At 39.1% G+C, this 20,021-nt stretch overlaps 1 long non-coding RNA gene across 1 annotated transcript; it reads right to left on the reverse strand.

The window, feature by feature from the left end:
* Positions 1-4,572: 4,572 nt before the first annotated feature.
* LOC127682428 (uncharacterized) lies at positions 4,573-17,231 on the reverse strand. The gene is made up of 5 exons (XR_007977376.1): positions 17,134-17,231; positions 9,515-9,624; positions 6,829-6,942; positions 6,050-6,183; positions 4,573-4,725 (listed from the first exon to the last, which is right to left on the reverse strand). It is a non-coding gene; the product is annotated as an uncharacterized LOC127682428 (long non-coding RNA).
* Between the last annotated feature and the right edge of the window lie 2,790 nt (positions 17,232-20,021).

Genomic DNA, 20,021 nt, shown 5'->3' on the forward strand with positions numbered 1-20,021 from the left:
CAAAGTAGGAGTTAGTACTAAAATATCAGAAAGTATATTATATAACATACACTCCAACACCAGAAGAATGCAATCATAGGGTGTCATCAGTGACCTTTGTCAGGTATTCCCAATTCCTGGATCACTATTAAGATTTTGTTCGCAAATGGAAACATCAGATCCCCTTAGCTTCTTTGAGAGGTCACTTCCAAATAATGAGTTCCTGCCAGTCTGATCCCACAGTACATGAAGGGCTATGCGGACAGATAACATGTAGCTGTCTAGGTTATTCCTGGTAGACATTTTAATTTGTAGTAGCACACAGATGACCTGTTTAAAGAGGTCATAGTTTGCTTGTGGCATCTCCAGTAGAATACTATACATAGAAAAAGGATAAATTCACTGTTGATTGTCTGACAAATAATGTTACTTACAAAACTCTGAATACAAAGACATATCAGGATAAAAGATTTATAGACCAGCTCATATTATAATAAGAATTCAAAGAAATAAGAAAATACACTTTAAGTATTGCCTAAAATATTTTCTGCAAATTTATTTTCGTTATAGAATTGTGAGAAACTTTTAAAATTCTGTATGAGTTTCTTTGTTCTACACATATAACTGCTACCCATCAAACTCAGAGGAAGGTGTCAGGCTCCTTGGAAATAGAATGAATGAAGCTTGTTGTAGGTCATGTGTGTTCTGTGTATTCAAATAGTGTTGTTAAAGAGTGAATCATCTTTCCAGGCACCATGGGGACACATTTAATATCTCAGGTACAATGAATCCATTTAACACTATAGTGACACTCTGGAACACAAGGAGCAGAAAGCATACTAGTGACCCTAGGCATTGCAGCTATAAAACCTTCTTATATTTGTAATGCAATAATGCTGGAGACATGGGTAGAAATGGGAGCTCAATGGTTCTGTTACCTAAGAAATCATTCTGTGAACTATCGTGTAGGAAAATGATTCAAAGAAGACGAAGCTATACTTGACCCAGACCGCTCTAGGTAGTTATAGTTGAGAAAGATGAACTTAGAACTTCATGTTCTACTCAATGACATATATTTAACGCATGTAATATTCACAATGCCATTGTTATAATATTAGTATGTAAATAACCCACAGATACTATGTTTTATACTTACATATTTCTTTTATCTCACACAGGAACTCAAAGCAATACTCTTGGCTGATCTGCACACAACTGTGTAGCAGGCTGTCTTCTAAACCATGACAGTTATAATCTAGAAGACTCTGAAGTGGTAGAATTACAGAACTAGTACAAATCTCTTTTTTGCAAATGCACCTGTTTTTAACGTAACTATACATGTCTGAGCAAAGGAAACCTCTTGTCATGGGAAATCATGCCAGTCTATAATCCTGTGTGTACAAAGCTATGAACATTCAAATTGCATTCATTCTAACTTTGTGCATTTCCCCAAGTGTTTACTCTATCGTTACCTTTTTATAGCCGAAATTTTTCCAATTAGAGATTTTTCGTCTCTACTAAGCCAATTTTCATATAAATCTGAAGAAAGCAAGCTTCCTTGTATATTTCTAAGAAAATCTTTTTAATGAAAAACACAAGAAAATTAATGGCCAATGTAGATTAAACATTGTAGAAACTATTTGAGAAAATTTTAGTTTAAAAATAGTTTATTCTAGCAATTCTCAACTTCTGTGTCACAATCCTTTGAGTGTCACATATCCTGCATATCAGAAATAACATGCAATACACATTATAAGTAAAAACAATACCAAATTTTGTATGAAATAACAGCAAAATGATGTAATGGTTATGGGTTATCACAGCATGATGAAACAGAACTATGAAGGTGAAAATCACTGCTCGAGACCCTAATTCCTTAAGAGATTCCCAACCTGTCCCCTACCACAAATTTGGCTGCAAACTAGAAACTACAGGCAGGAGCCTATGTGTTCTTAGCTAAGGCTAGAATCAAAGATGCAGCATTATCTGGCTGCAGTATCAGTGAAATAATAACCCTACTGTCTGTTCTAAATGCCATTCCTGGCTTCCAGTGAACACTACTACATGCAATCAGAGATAAGCACTCCAACTCATAGGCTGAAGTTCTGTCTGCCTCAAAGGAGGCAAGCTGGTCTGTGGAAGATTCACACAAGAGCCTATCATAACTGCTCTCTGAAAGACTTCACCCACCAGCTGAATAAAACAGATAAAGAAACCCACAGGTAAACATTGGATGGAGCTCTGGAACACTTATGAAAGAGTTGGGGAAAGGATTCAGGGCCCCGGTGGAGATAAGGCCTCAACAGGAAGACCAACACAGACAACTAACATGGCCCATTGGAAGCTATCAAGGACTGACCACCAACAAAAAAGCATAAAGAAGCTGCATCAGGTCATATTGCACATATGTAGCAAATGTGCATCTCAGTCTCAATGTGTATGCCCCAACATGTGGAATACAGGCTATTCTTAAGCTTTTGATAATCTGTGGAAACCCTTTAGCAGTTGGGCTCAGTAGGAGAAGATATGGCAATCCTGAAGAGAGTTGATTTGACAGGCTTGCAAGGATAAACCAAGGGATGCTATCCCCCTTAGAGAAGAAAGGAAGAGACACTGTGAAGGTTGACAAAGTAGGGGGCAGCATTCAAACTCTAAAATGAATGGAGATATAAATAAATAAATAAATAGATAGATAGATAATAATCCTAATAATTACACCAGTCAGAATGGCTAAGATTAAAAATTCAGGAGACAGCAGGTGTTGGAGAGGGTGCGGAGAAAGAGGAACACTCCTCCACTGCTGGTGGGGTTGCAAATTGTAACAACCACTCTGGAAAGCAGCCTGGCAGTTCCTCTGAAAACTGGGCACCTCACTTCCAGAAGATCCTGCTATACCACTCCTGGACATATACCCAGAGGATTCCCCACCATGTAATAAGGATACATGCTCTACTATGTTCATAGCAGCCCTATTTATAATTGCCAGATTCTGGAAAGAACCCAGGTATCCCTCAACAGAAGAGTGGATGCAAAAAATGTGGTATATCTACACAATGGAGTACTATTCAGCCATTAGAAACAATGAATTCATGAAATTCTTAGGCAAATGGATGGACCTAGAGAACATCATACTAAGTGAGGTAACCCAGACTCAAAAGGTGAATCATGGTATGCACTCACTAATAAGTGGATATTAACCTAGAAAACTGAAATACCCAAAACATAATCCACACATCAAATGAGGTACAAGGAGAAAAGAGGAGAGGCCCCAGGTTCTGGAAAGACTCAGTGAAGCAGTATTCGACAAAACCAGAACGGGGAAGTGGGAAGGGGTGGGTGGGAGGACAGGGGAAGAGAAGGGGGTTTACGGGACTTTCAGGGAGAGGGGGGCTATAAAAGGGGAAATCATTTGAAATGTAAATAAATTATATCGAATAAAAAATAAAAAAAAGAAAAAAGAATGACTAAATATTAAAAAAACAACAAAATAAATAAACAAAATCCCAAGTGCTCTTCCTGAAAAGAAGCAACAATTAAAAAATGGCAGGGCCAGGAAATACCTCATTCTTTTTGTATAATGGGGTCAATGTGTCTTTTCAGTTCACAGAGTTTAAAGATGTAATATACATGTACACCTCTGCGTATAGGCTCACCTTGAATGTTGTTAATTTTATAATTGAACATCCTGTTTAACATGTGAGGTCTTACAGTTTTACTTCTATTCCTTAAACCATGGAAATGCTCAACTATGTAAATTACTTGTAAGCAGCAGCTTGATTGAGGACAGAAAATTTTCTTTATTCACAATTAACTTTCATGTTGTACCAAGGATAGAAAATCAGCAAAATGGAAGATTCCCAGGTGTTCCTGTACCATTAAATTGCTATGAATAAGCATGGCCACCTCCAGTTACTGTTTTTTGCTTTTCACCCACGATATGGTCCCAGGATTCTGGCAATGAGAGCCAGACACATTTGGCAATCTTGAGTGACAATGGGGGATCATTTGGTACCATTGCCTAATGTTATTAACCATGCCTACTCACAAAGTATTCTCTTTTCTCTTGATATCTAGAACCAAAGCTCCACAGTATAATGAGAGGAAGACTCTAATCATGGCCCAAATAAAAGTGAAACAATGATATTTGCTCCAGAGTTACTGCTGCTCACTGGTAAGTTGGGCATGGTAGACTATTTAGACTATTGTTATTTAAGAGGAATAGTTTTTTAAGTATGATTTAAGATATATATTTTGTAACATGCAGTATTACCACTATTATTTCTTGTCCTCCTATTAATTCACATGGTACAGTCATAGAGTTAAAATCAGTGAGAACATTTGTAATGCCAAAAAAAAACCCCATCCCTTTTGATATATAAGGAAGTTAACTTCTAACAGGAGGTGTTCAACTGGGTCTTCAGGACTCAACTTTGAGCTTTTGAGAATTTACCTACCATGATTATTATCTAGAGGTCATGTGTCCATAGTTCAAATAAAACTGTCATCATCAAGTAATCTCGAGGACAGAAAACACATATGCATCTCTAGAGTGATGCTGAAGGTTGATGATGTAAAATACTTCCTTACCTTTAAAACGGAAGCTATTGTGAGAACAGATTGTTCATGCCAGTTGATGTCTTGATTAGTATATATTTTATCTCTCAGGGACCAATGTGATTTTCCTGGTAGGTATCGGAATATTTGGTCAGTATTTTGGCCCCTTCTCTCAATGATAGACAGCATATCCTGTGTGGAATAAGGACAAGCTTCTATTATTACAGATCCAAACAGCTGAAGCACAAATGTGTCTCTGAAGGTAAAGCAGAGTCATGGCAATTAAGGATGCATAGCTATAACTGAAAGGAAGGAAGAAGACATTTTACATTTTTCTTTTTAGCTTTCAAATGTATTTTATTCCCTAATCGATGATTCCAAATTTGAAAACATCGATCCTGTATTTAGATAATCCTCAATGTTGAATCACTCCTCTATTCACCAAAGCATTTTGGTAAATGTTCCTCTCTTACCTTTTCTTTTCTTCTTTGAATATCTTTCTCAAGAATGCCATGCTATGCTATTATGATGATAGTTTTCTTTCATAGATCAAATCACTATATTACTTCCTGTCTGTCATAGCCTCTATTATGAATCATAATATCTGTGTTCCTAAGGAAGCTTCCTTTTTTCACTATCATACTGATACTTTTATTTCCTTCATCTGTGAGATCTTATATTCTACTACCTACTATAGATGCTGTCGCATCAAAGAACCCAAGCAAATTTCAGTTGTTCTTTCATGGTTTCACTCTGTACAAATGATGACCATACACAGATTTACTGTACATTTTCTCACGTTTCAATTGATTACATGATTACAATCATTGTTGAGAGTAGAATATGCTCTAAAATAATTAAGGAATGGGCAGTAATTCTCATGTATTTAACATGATGATTTGTTCACATGCACAATAAACTCCAGGCACACACAGTGCTAAAATAGATGCTGAACAGTGAGTTAATATTTCCAAAAGGCAATCTAGTAGCATATTTAAAATAGGATACACCATATTAGGTGGCTATTTAATAGAGTTTAGTAGAATAAAAAGATCAATATATAGAAAGGAAAATGTGTATATCTAATACATTGATAATATCAAATAAAGGTCTATTGACAATATTTGTCATAAGATTGAGTAGACTCAGAGGCAATGATATTAAGGTAGACGCTAGAGTACTATAGAATCATAAAGGCAGATGCAAATGTTGATAGTTGGAAATCAGGAAGGCACTTCCAAGTATCTATTTCATCCAACAAGCTGATGGCTTTGGGTCTTTTCTGAAATCTGTGAAAATCATGGGAATACTATCTTTTCTCTTACCTTTCATTGTTCTGTTCTTTAAATAAGAAAACTCAAACTTCAGTGGGATTTATATCTGTTTTAAAATAATCTTATCCTCAGGAATAGGTTATCTACATGTTCATCAGTTTGATGAAATAATTTACTTAAAACAAAGGTTCCCAGGAATTATGTGACAAAGGACTGCTGTACAAACCCAAAGTGAAACTCACAAGTTTAGGAGATGGCAGCATCCTGTCCAGGCAAGAAATTGGTGGAAAAGAGCGAAATCCTTGTTTTTTTATTGGTGCAGGAGCAGTTTTACAAATTGCTTGCCGGGTTGTATCTACATTGCCTTCTCCTTTCTCTGAATCAAAAAAGAAGGAAAATCATTATTGTTGTAATTTATCTCACTGAGCCCTTGCATGCCCCTCAATTTCATAGCCTGTATGCCTTATGCATCACCACAAAAAAAAACAGAAAATAACTAATCAGTATTATAATATTTATAATAATGGAACTGCTTCACAAAGCATCAGATATCTTGGTTCATGTGGTCCATACTTCTGATATAGAAAGAAATTTCTGCATTTGCCTTGAATGCTATGCATATAAGTAATAGAGTTAAGCAATGAAATTGTACCAATTTTTTGGTACACCTCTGTGACTTTCTCACTGAACTACCATGGGCGACTATAAATTAAGAGCAGTATCTGCACTTCAGAACACAACTTGCCTGACTGCATTTCTATTACTGGTCCTGGCCTATACCTTCCCCGAACTGAGACCTCTAATCTGAGATCACAGTGTCTATGCCTCCCATATGGGTATATTGGGCTATATTTAAGACTTGCATAAGAGAAAACCATAGTGGCACATGCCTTTATACCCAGATCTCAGAAGCTGAGCCAAGAGGTTTTCTGTGAGTTTGAGGTCAGCCTGGTCTGCAAAGGAAGTTAGAGGATAGTCAGACTTTAATGTAGAGAAAACACAGTAGAACATGTATACACACCTATATTGTCCTTATGAAGAGGAGGAGCCACTGGAGTTATTGCTGGTGTGTCATGGCCTGGGCTGTATGTTCTCCCACTGGGGCAGGTGTTGTTTCCATGTTCTGTTTCCTTTCCTTGGTTGATAATAGATGGAGAAATATGGGCACATGAGGTATTTAATGTAGAGAAAACCCAATTTGGTATTGAATTTCTGTTTTATATATTATACACATCTAAATTAATATTCTATATATCAAAGTAAGTGCGAAATCCTAAATCAATTATATAATCTCATTTCTGGAATATTTACCTCTTACATAAATTCAGGACCAGTGGAAAGAGGTACAAAATTTGGAGACAATTTCTAACAATATTAAATTACAACACACAGTTTAATTGTCCCTTCATATGGTTTATCAAATTCTTCATTGTTTTTTGTTATAATTCACAGTTTTGGTGCTAAATGACTCTAACCTTTATCTTATGGTAGTAGAACATGTATACACACCTATATTGCCCTCATGAAGAGGAGGAACCAATGGAGTTATTGCTGGTGCCCCATGGCCTGGGCTGTATGTTCTCCCACTGGGGCAGGTGTTGATTCCATGTTCTGTTTCCTTTCCTTTGTTGATAATAGATGGAGAAATATGGGCACATGAGGTATTTGTGCAAGTTGGACTAAAAAACAATGTTTCATAACACACTGCAACAACATCAAGTCCAAAAAGTTGGGGAGAATTTGATATCAAAAGTGTTACGAGAGAAATCTGCAATAAAACATGGCAAACAAAGAGGGTTTCTGTCATTTTGCATGGTTACAAATTACATTTTACTAAAGAGTCTAAAATTGGAGGCTACAATTATTTACTTCAAAGTTCTGAGCAAACGTTAGTTTTAATACAATATAGGAGCTGGATTCTTGTTAGACATTTAAAAGATGATTGTGAGATAAGATATTCAAGTATGATCCTTACAGTCCAATATTATATAAGAAGACGATTTCCAGTTTTCTCCCTGAGATGGCCAGAATGATGTAGATATTGTCCGCATGATTAACTGTCCTTGTCTTTGGCACATTCATAGCTGTGCATATTTGGAAGGATACTTAAAGAAAGGCACAACTAAGGAGGGAAGAAGACATCTGGATGTGGTCATTTGAGTAGGGTACCATCCTACTCAATGTTCCCATGGGCTAACTAAAAAGCAAGAGGCAGGCAAACCCAACTGAGCAGTAGCTTTCACATGTCTCTGGTGGCTCAGTGAAGATGACAGGGTAACAGTGTGCTCCTCAGGTTTATTATTTGGGGAGGTAATAAAATACTGCCTATATGGAAGAAGTTGGAAAATAATGGATCTCCAATGGTAGGTTCTTTGGAACCCTATATTTTCCCTACTGATATTTGATCCTATATAATGTGAACAATATTTTGCACAGTTAGGCTGTCTTAGAATATAAACCTTTCAGGTCCAAGGTCAGTTGGTCAATTAATAATGATTCAGAGACTCAAGAACTGAAAGTCAAAATAAATATATGATCCAAATACTGTAGAAATACTGATATTTTATTATAGTTTAGAAAGTCAGGTCCAATGTAAATGTGGACTCTACACTTTCTCTAAACCAATCATAACCAGGAACAAGAGGCCAAGGTTACATTTAATTACACTAACCAAAAGTCATGAAAACCATATCTGATAAAAAATCCAACATATATTGCCTTTGTTGAGGTAAAAATATTGAAAAGAAGTAGAATTTCACTCATTTGACACTAAGTATGTCAGTCTTGATTGCTGCACCTTGTACACATGATAGTTTTTCTATCATTTCACAGCAAGTTGGCACACTGGGTTAGTTTAAGGTTATTCTAAATCACAAATGACAGAAGACTGAGTTATTGAGCTCAAATATTCATTTATATCTACTTACATAAAGTACACCAATGATTCTTCCTCTACAGAAGAAAACCATTCAAAAGTGTACTTATTTTACAAAATAAAACAAAATCAAATGCAAAACAATTATCATCAACAACAGAATAACCAGACTCTCGGAATATCTTGCATTCCTGCCTTAGTGTAATGTCTTATCAAAGCTAGGCATAGAATTCAAGTCTAATTACCTTTTCAGTGATATAATTTGCCAGGACCTTATTGTGGTAGGTAGGCATCCATAAAATGTAGGGAGCTATATCAGCCGAGAGATTTTGAGCTGACATTAGATTAAAAGAAGCATTTTTTGAAATTTTGTGTAAAATCCTAAAGAGTTGGCCCAAAAGAGCAGCATTTGGCACTGGAAGATTGTCTAGGAGACTGAAGAAAGAGACAGTTATTTTCAAAATGTTAAGTCGATTTGAAACTATGTAGAAAGGGGACAAAGTAATTGTATCTTTTGTACGGACATCCCTGAATAAAATGAAAGTAAAAATGTATAGTTCAATTATTGCATGGAATGTTTCCCCAGATACATTCGGTGCAGTGGGAATACAATTTTAACTGGAATAAAAAGCTGACAATCATAAGCATGATCCACTGTGACTCACAGTCACACTTCTGTATGAAATGTCTTCCATGCTTGTGAGCAATTGAAATGCTTTTCAATCTGTCAGGATATTTAGTGAAAATTTCTGGAATATAGAATCTCTAATGTTTATAAGCAAATATAACATTTATTTTGTTGAAGTTTTTCAAACGTTTCACCAGGCATTACCTCCGCACTGCTGTCAGTTTTTCTTTGTGGTTGGCCTTTTGTGGAACTGCAAGCCACTTGTCATATAACTGGGCAGTCATTAGACTGCCTTTGATACGTCGTAGAAACTCCTTATGAAGAGAGAAAAATATTTTGTAGAAAAAATAAACTATGGAGATTACACAAAACACCCAACTCTAAAATTTAGTTTAGTTCCAACTTTCTTCACAGCTCCCCAACTTTCCCCAGGTAGAATGTTGACTGAAAGGTAGGGCCATTAAGTTTTGTCCATCAAAATTGGAAAACGAAGAGTAGATTTTCAGAATGTCTTGGATTGCCAAAAAATCTCTTCTTAGATCAAGTGCCTGTACTGAACATCTTAACAAACTAGCATATGTAAGAGATCAATACCTCAGGACAAATACCATTTTTAAATGAGATATACAGTTATGGTAACTACAACAAAGAAAACCATATTTGGTTATTATCTAATTTCTGAAGTGCAGAAAATCATGTCTCTTACTGGAAGCATGGGATCCCATGAGGTCATGGCTCTTAGAGAAGGTCCTTTCATGTTTCTCTAAAGAAGCATTATTCTCAACTCTGTTCTAAATATTTAAGCTAATTTTTAAAGATGATGTAGACTTTACCCATAAAACAATGAAGGTTCTCTCAGCAATGAATGGAGACTATTACAGAAAAGCACAGGTATTCAAGGTACAGAGAACAAAATATCCTGTGGCTCCAAGCCCCCTGCGTACATATTACATACAAACTCCTGAGACTTGGGCCCAAATATTAGATTTAAGAATTAGAAATATTGTACAATAGAGGATCAGGTAATCTCCTTTTAGACTGGGCCTCTTAGACATGTTGGGGAGGCTTCAAAATTGAAAGTCCAACAGTGATGCTTGCCACAACAATTTCTGATCAAAATATCATCCATCTTATTAACACTAACTGGCAATGAGTAAATCTTGTGAAGACAAACTTCATAGAAATAGTTCATATACTAGCAAAGATAATGGACTTATTAGGTTGGTTGAACATATTTACAGAGTCATTATTGTCTATATAATAAGAATCAATGAAAACTGATCATGTGTTTTCCTAGAAGTGGGAGATTGACAGGAAACAAATTCAGAACAAGGGAAAGGAAGGAGTGAAATGAGGTAATTGAATTTTAATTTTAATAGTAAAAGAAAAATTGTCATTTTGTGGTGCTGAAGGTATGGTAGATTTCGTGATCCTGAGATACTACTTGGTCTATGTAGCAAAGAGATACTTGAAGGAGTCACATACTCAGTACTGGGGAAGAGAAATCTGCCTCTGAGGGAATAAAAGGATAGTGTGACAGAGAATGAAGCACACTGTTAGTCAAATGTATCTGACTAGGCATTCATACTAGGTGACACTGATATGCATGTATGAAGTCACCCTCCACATGGCCACATGAAAAAAATCAAATGAAATGTACATAGTTACCTTTCATTATTGCGCATTCTGACTGGATTTTGCGTCCCTATGCCTTATGTCATGAATAGCACAGGAAAGTCTCAGTTCCAGATTTGTCTTCTAGAGAGCTACTATCACACAAGGGAATGCATGATGCAGGAAACTACTTATGTAGACTCAGAAGAATCCTGAGGGTGAATGAGCCAAGGACTTTCCCTACCTTCAGGATCCAGGCCACGTCATGAAGCGAGTAATTTTTTTTTATTTGATATATTTTTTATTTACATTTCAAATGATTTCCCCTTTCCTAGCCCACCCACTCCCAGAAAGTCCCATAAGCCCCCTTCTCTCCCCCTGTCCTCCCACCCACCCCTTCCCACTTCCCCATTCTGGTTTTGCTGAATACTGCTTCACTGAGTCTTTCCAGAACAGGGGGCCACTCCTCCTTTCTTCTTGTATCTCATTTGATGTGTGGATTATGATTTGGGGATTCCAGGTTTCTAGGTTAATATCCACTTATTAGTGAGTGCATACCAAGATTCACCTTTTGAGTCTGGGTTACCTCACTTAGTATGATGTTCTCTAGGTCCATCCATTTGCCTAAGAATTTCATGAATTCATTGTTTCTAATGGCTGAATAGTACTCCATTGTGTAGATATACCACATTTTTTGCATCCACTCTTCTGTTGAGGGATACCTGGATTCTTTCCAGCATCTGGCAATTATAAATAGGGCTGCTATGAACATAGTAGAGCATGTATCCTTATTACATGGTGGGGAATCCTCTGGGTATATGCCCAGGAGTGGTATAGCAGGATCTTCTGGAAGTGAGGTGCCCAGTTTTCGGAGGAACCGCCAGACTGATTTCCAGAGTGGTTGTACCAATTTGCAACCCCACCAGCAGTGGAGGAGTGTTCCTCTTTCTCCACACCCTCTCCAACACCTGCTGTCTCCTGAATTTTTAATCTTAGCCATTCTGACTGGTGTAAGGTGAAATCTCAGGGTTGTTTTAATTTGCATTTCCCTAATTACTAATGAAGTTGAGCATTTTTTAAGATGCTTCTCCGCCATCCGAAGTTCTTCAGGTGAGAATTCTTTGTTTAACTCTGTACCCCATTTTTTAATAGGGTTGTTTGGTTCCCTGGGGTCTAACTTCTTGAGTTCTTTATATATATTGGATATTAGCCCTCTATCTGATGTAGGATTGGTGAAGATCTTTTCCCAATTTGTTGGTTGCCGATTTCTCCTCTTGATGGTGTCCTTTGCCTTACAGAAACTTTGTAATTTTATGAGGTCCCATTTGTCAATTCTTGCTCTTAGAGCATACGCTATTGGTGTTCTGTTCAGAAACTTTCCCCCTGTACCGATGTCCTCAAGGGTCTTCCCCAGTTTCTTTTCTATTAGCTTCAGAGTGTCTGGCTTTATGTGGAGGTCCTTGATCCATTTGGATTTGAGCTTAGTATAAGGAGACAAGGATGGATCAATTCGCATTCTCGCTCCAAAGGGAGGGCAGGGAGAGTGCCTGGCTCCTGGGCTAGCCTGTGCCGCTGGGTGTGGCTGTGCGGATGCTGGGTGGGATGGGATGCCAGCCATCCACAGTCGGTCGAATTCCCGTGAGTGTCCAGGCTGAGGGTCCCAGTCCGGGGCACGGGGATGGACGGAGGGACAGAGGGACAGACAGGGACAGTGCAATGATAATTCCAGATTCCAGAAGCTGGACCGTCCTCCTAGTCCTCATCGTGAGTCCAGGGCAAGAGGAAGTCACGGGTGGGTAGGTGGGTGGGTGGGTGGGTGAGGACGCTGGTCCAAGAACCTTCTGGGGAGGGGAAAGGAGGGGAGGGGAGGAGCAGGAGAAGGAGAGATCTCTGTGGGGCCAAGGCTGGCACTCACTGTCTGGGCCCTTGCTCCACCGGGGCGGCCAGAGGAGGACTGAAGGGGTTCGGGGAGGTTGTAGGCTGGCAGTGTGGGCTGGCGCATGTATGTGGGGCTCTGGCCGGGCTGAGGGCCGTGCGTGCGTGCGTGCGTGCGTGCGTGTGGTTCTTTTTTTTTTTTTTTTATTCGATATAATTTATTTACATTTCAAATGATTTCCCCTTTTCTAGCCCCCCCACTCCCCGATAGTCCCGTAAGCCCCCTTCTCTTCCCCTGTCCTCCCTCCCGCCCCTTCCCACTTCCCCGTTCTGGTTTTGCCGAATACTGTTTCACTGAGTCTTTCCAGAACCAGGGGCCACTCCTCCTTTCTTCTTGTATCTCATTTGATGTGTGGATTATGTTTTGGGTATTCCAGTTTTCTAGGTTAATAACCACTTATTAGTGAGTGCATACCATGATTCACCTTTTGAGTCTGGGTTACCTCACTTAGTATGATGTTCTCTAGCTCCATCCATTTGCCTAAGAATTTCATGAATTCATTGTTTCTAATGGCTGAATAGTAAGTACTCCATTGTGTAGATATACCACATTTTTTGCATCCACTCTTCTGTTGAGGGATACCTGGGTTCTTTCCAGCATCTGGCAATTATAAATAGGGCTGCTATGAACATAGTAGAGCATGTATCCTTATTACATGGTGGGGAATCCTCTGGATATATGCCCAGGAGTGGTATAGCAGGATCGGTACAGTGCATGTGTCTGTGGGGCCCTGGGCTCGCGTGGGCTCGCCGTTGGGCGGGCAGGCAGGCGGGCAGGCGGGCAGTGTTGACAGTGGCGGCGGGTGGGCCCCGGCAGCAGGCTCTTGGGGCTTTCCTGAGAGGCGGCGGTCGTCTAAGGCCATACCACCCTGAACATGCCTGATCTCTTCTGATCTTGGAAGCTAAGCAGGGTCGGGCCTGGTTAGTACTTGGATGGGAGACCAGCTGCTATAGGCTTTTTGGACTCCACCCCGTCGTGTCCTCTCTTGCTTTTGCTCACTGTCAGGACCACAGCCCAGCCGGCAGTTCAGGTTTCTTTTGGGGGGGGGGGGGGCGTTAGAGACAGGGTTTCTCTGTGTAGCCCTGGCTGTCCTGGAACTCACTCTGTAGACCAGGCTGGCCTCGAATTCAGAAATTCGCCTGCCTCTGCTTACCACTGCCCAGTGCACCCCACCATCTTATCTGCATATTTCCAGCTCCTGACTTCTAAAACTACTGAGTTTATTACATAATACAGTGTTCAGCAAGGCAGGAAGGTACACCCCTGGGGTCAGAGAGAGAGACAGAGACAGAGACAGAGACAGAGACAAAGAGAGAAAGAGAGAGACAGAGAGAAAGAGAGAGACAGAGAGAAAGAAACAGACTGGAGAGAGAGACAGAGACAGAGAGAGAGAGGAGAGAGAGACAGAAAGAGAGAGAGGAAAGAGGGGGAAAGAGAGAGAGGAAGGAAAGAGAGGAAGGAGAGAGAGGAAGGAGAGACAGAGAGAGAGGGGAGAGACAGAGAGAGAGAGAGGAAGGAGAGAGGAAAGACAGAGACAGAGAGTGACACACACACACACACAGAGAGAGAGAGAGAGAGAGAGAGAAAGGAGAGAGAGGAGAGACAGACAGACAGAGAGACCATAAACCAGGCACCCAGCACCACCTTCCCTTGATTGTTTGTTTTATCCCAGGTTAATAATTATAGTTATATTTTTCCTGTTCATTGACTTAGTTGGGGCAGGCAGGGGATTCTCTACATAGCCCTGGAAATCACTATCTAGATCAGACCTGCCTCCAATTCACAGCATTGCCTCTGTTTCCTTCCTTCCTGAGTGATGGGATGAAAGGCATGTATGGCCACACCCGGTTCAGTTATTTCATTAACCCCAGGAAAGGTTATTTTGGATATTGCTTTGTTTTGCTCTCTGTTTTAGATTTCTTTTTCTTTTCTTTACTGTATGTTTAGTTCAAATTCAATGTGTGTGTGTGTGTGTGTGTGTGTGTGTGTGTGTGTTTCCCCCGAAGGTGTGATTGCTCATTGACCTCACCAAGATGGAAGGTGACCTGTGGATGGCAGCCAAGATGGCTGCCGGCTTACTGACCTCACCAAGATGGAGGGTGCCGGCCACGTGTGACCTACCTTTCCCTTTCTTTCCCAGCCGCTAGGGGACCAGAACTGCAGCTAAACCAGTGTAGAATGGTGAGGAGGCACTGAAAAACCACCAGAAAGAAGCCACAGCCACCTGTTTTTCTCCTGCTTTTTGTCTATTACTTTTAAGTGTCAGATGAATCGAACCTTTTAAATTTTTTTTTTTACTAAAATGCATAATAAAAGATAAATATAATCAGTCATCCTGGAAATAGGTTAAATCGTATGCCAGCATAAATATGATTCATTGTCCTGGAACTCCAAGAAACTTTCTAGTCAGGCCTGGTTGCAGATATGTGTACTTCCCACACTACTAAGTCAGTCTATACAGCAACAACATAAACAATAAAAAATACAGAGAGATTTTTCACCATCGTATTCATAATAAAAGATAAATATAATCAGTCACTCCTTTATAAATATAATTGGGTCCTGTCATCTGGAACTCCTTTAGTATGCCAGCAGACTTAGATAGATAGATAGATAGATAGATAGATAGATAGATAGATAGATAGATAGATAGATAGATAGATAGATAGACAGTCAAAATGGGTCAAGATTTAAATCAACATAAATATCATCCATTAAAAAACACTGAAGCATGTGTAGTGGTTGCCCACACCTTTAATACCAGCACTTAAGACAGCTGGTCTACAGAGTAAGTTCCAGGATAGCCATGGCTACGCAGAGAAACCCTGTCTTCAAAAACCAAAGATAAATATAATCAGTCACCCTGGAACTCCTTCTGCATGCCAGGCAGACTTAGGTAGGTAGGTAGGTAGATAGGTAGATAGGTAAGTAGGTAGGTAGCCAGTCAAAATAGGTTAAAATTTATATCAATTTATAAAATTTATATCACCATCTCAGTCTATGTTTCCAACTGTGTAACATAAAGAACACTCCACAAACACCTCTATTAAAAACACACTAAAATATTTTGTGACTGTTTCGTTTCTAGATAGGGCGCCTCTTTGTTTAGCCTTATCTCTCCTGTAAGTTCGTCTATAGAGTAGGCTAGCCTCAAATTTACAGAGATCCACAGACATCTCCTATGACAAATGCCTAGAAAAATCTAGAATCAGAATTACAGAGCCAGGCAGTGGTGGCACACGCCTTTATTCCCAGTACTTGGGAGGCATAGACAGGGTTTCTGAATTTGAGGCCAGCCTGGTCTACAGAGTGAGTTCCAGGACAGCCAGGGCTACGCAGAGAAACCCTGTCATGAAAAAAAAAAAAAAAAAAAAAGCAAAACAAAAAAGAAAAAAATAATAACATGAGAATATTACTTGGTCATATTGTTGTACAACTTTAATGCCAGCATTTCAAAAGAACCTAAATTGAGAAAAACTAGAAACAACTCATCAGGAGACAGAAGGACTGGTATCCACTGAACTTTGGCTTTTTTCCAAGCATCATCTAAGGTAAAATGGTTAATTATTTTTCAAAAAGCCTGGATTCCACCTGCCTTTGTTTCCTTCCTTCCTGAGTGATGGGATGAAAGGCATGTATGGCCACACATGGTTTTATTTCATTAACCCAGGAAAGGTTTTTTTTTTATTTTGTTTTGTTCTCTGTTTTCAATTTCTTTTTCTGTTACTTTACTGCATGTTTACCATATTCTCACACGGAGACACATGAAAATTTGAAACAATTTCTTCCCTCAGACAACCCAAGGAAATTTAAAACAATTTCAACAGACTTCCATGCATGACTCTGTAGTCTGACTATAAAGATTGAAAAAAGCTACAGCAGTGGATACTACCGAAACAAGGAGAGTCAGTGACTAGGAATATTTACTATATTGTATTTCACTGAAGATATAAATAGAAACATTAGAGAGTCTTACTCTGTTCTTGCTGCTAAATATAACAACAGTGGCCATGGACCAAGAGCACAAGAAATTCACAATCTCAGTCTATACCCAAACAATTTTTTTTGATGAGAACAACCAAAATCAAAACAAAACCAAAACTCCAGAAGTTGTTAATCAGAGACAATCTCTTAGTACTAGTACAACAAGCAGCTCAATACCATCTATAACTCTGATTCCTGAAGATATGTCACCTTTCTCTGGTTTATGAATGTATCATGTACAGCTAGGGTTTCACAATAGGTAGATAGGCCAAAAAAAATTCTGTCTTACCTTACAGATTGTCCATGCGTGAATTTATCTCTGGTGAAAGTATTCCCTGTGCTCCCGGAGAGCACTGCTTACTCCTTCAGGTTCATCCAACTTGGGAGGGCCAGATAGAACCAAATGCTGTAGAATACCTCTTCCAAATGACTAACTCCAAGAGATTTCTGTAGATAACATTAACCAAAAAAGGGAAGAAATTATCATTGTGATTCTTTAGCCACTCCCAAAACCAGATTTTTGCGGCCCACCCTCTGAAGGTGAAAGGCAGGCAGATCTTGGAATTTAAGGCCAGCCTGGTTTACAAGGTCAGTTCAAGGACAATTACTTAAAGATACCATGCCTTGACAAAACAAACAGGAGAAAACAAGCAAAAATCCCAGTTCAAGGACTGAAATCTAAACAAAATGTTTGGGGACATCTTCTAGCAATTTGGTCTTTATGCATTTTTAATGAATAAATGTGGTTCTCAGAAGGACAGTCATTTGTCAACTATCACTGATAATTTTAAAAAAATTTAGAAAGATTCATAGCTGTATGCTTACCAGTGACATAGCTCCATTTCTTCCATTTGCCTCCCTCCTGTCCTTTAAAGAAGTCCAAAGAAATGGTATGGGTGTACAGCCATGGTAATTTCTGGAGGAAGCCAGGTGCCAAGTTTACAGGGATATTCCTTGGGTTTTGTTTTGTGTGTGTGTGTGTGTGTTTGTTTATTTTTTGTTTTTTGTTTTTTATTTTTGGTTAGTTAGTTAGTTGGTTAGTGATTTACTTATGTTGATTGGTTGGTTGGTTGGTTTGTTTCATTTTTTAAAAATAGATGCTGTAACCATGGAAGACATTTTGTTATGGTGGGAGTCAGAGAGACTCTAAATATAGAATAAGAGGCTGGAAAGATATCACAGCAGTTGAAATCAATTGATGTTCTTCTACAGGATCTGGATTTGGTTCCCATACACCCACCTGGATAGGCAAAGCTGTCTTCTGGACACCCTTGCAATCTACCCACCCATACAACAGGCAAAACACTCAGATGCATAGAAAATCATGGGTCCCTCTTTATTCAGCTGGAGCCACAAAAGTGTCAGAATCACATAGCCAATCATAATTACCTGCAACCAGATACCACAGAAATGTTCTCATTTACATAGAAAGAATTGACTGATGGGAAATGATAAGCAAAGTTGCTCACCACAACCATAAAAGGACTCTTCACAGCTGGGTATTTTGATGTGGAACATTACCACCCAAACACCTGATAGCTGTGAGCAACCATGTTGTTGCTGGATAGTTAACTCAGGACCATTGGAAGAGCAGTTTTAACCATAGGACCACCTCTCCTACTACTAAAAAAAAGTAAAGTAAGGAAAATAAAGAGTACTTCTTTCCAGATGCTACAAACTCATTAAAAATCTCTATAAATTCCCTAAGTGGCAATGGTACATACATCTCTTAGCTGTAGTGACACTGGCTTCACATATTGAAGTGGTAGACTATCAGATTTAGAAGGACACTGTAGAACCCTGGATGTATACAGCATTCTGCCTGCATGCATGCTTATAGACCAGAAGAGGGCGCCAGATCTCGCCATAGATGAACCACCATGTGGTTGCTGGGAATTGACCAATGGAACAGCAGCAACCAGTACTCTTAAAAGCAGAGCCATCTCTCCAGAACCATTTCTAATCTGCCTTGTGTTTCCAGTTTATTTTCTCATGAATGATCTCTCGGCAAGATATAGTTTGATCTTACACTGTGCACTTGGAAGGAATACACATCTGCAATGACATGTTCATTTTGCGTGTCACTTACTGAAAATTGTACTTGGTAATCAAAGGTTTGTTTCTGTTTGTATTTAGCCTGGAACTGTATATGCAACCTAGGATGTTCTACTCCCTGATATCCACCTGCCTCTGCTCTCCTGCTTGAGCGCTTGAACTCACCATGACATTCACTTTCTTCTTGCCTACTAGGGTGTTTTATAATTATGCTATTAGCTTAGGTGATTCACGACATCTAACATGACTTGTAGATCAAGAACTTTTAGCAGGGTATTTCGAGACTTTGTTACATTGGAATAAACAGAAGAAGCCTGAAGTAAAGGTGTTCAGTGCCCAGGGTTACCTAGCATTTTCATGAGTCTGAAAATCCATCGGACTTTTGTCAGATTGAGGGATGCGCACAATTCTCACTGGAAATCAAGTGTCTGTCTCCTTTAAAACTAAGGCTGGGTTTCTTTTGAGAGAAGAGTGCTTGTGATGAGGGCAATTCAGGTCTCCTCCAACTTTTGGAGGCAGCTGTGTTAGAAGACATAAGACTCAGTGAAGCAGTATTCGGCAAAACCAGAATGGGGAAGTGGGAAGGGGTGGGTGGGAGTACAGGGGGAGAAAAGGGGGCTTATGGGACTTTCGGGGAGTGGGGGGCTAGAAAAGGGGAAATCATTTGAAATGTAAATAAAAATATATCGAATAAAAAATTACTATATTAAAAAAAAGACATAGCTCAGGTGCACTAACTTCTTACTTCCACAAGGTGGCGCCCCATACTTGGTAGCCATATCCTCATTTCTTCAGCACAAGTACCTAACTACCTTTAGCCAGAAGCAGTAGCAACAATAGGACACTTCTGTTTCCCTATGTGTTGAATGTGACCACTGACAGAGCCCTCCTATGAATCAAAAGTAAATTGCAAAAGTTAAAACAAATACATGAATGAAAATCAATAATTTACATTTCACAATCATCAGAATCTTTTCTAAATTTAGAAAAATACAAGGAACATCTATCACATTAAAGAAACATAAGAGTTAACTCTGATATCTCTTCAGTTACCTACTCTAATAAGAACTAATATTGAGATCACCATTAGGAAATTTGTGTACTAACTTGCCAAAGACCAGC

Source organism: Apodemus sylvaticus, chromosome 4 (genome assembly GCF_947179515.1).
Source record: "Apodemus sylvaticus chromosome 4, mApoSyl1.1, whole genome shotgun sequence".
NCBI classification, from domain to species: domain Eukaryota; kingdom Metazoa; phylum Chordata; class Mammalia; order Rodentia; family Muridae; genus Apodemus; species Apodemus sylvaticus.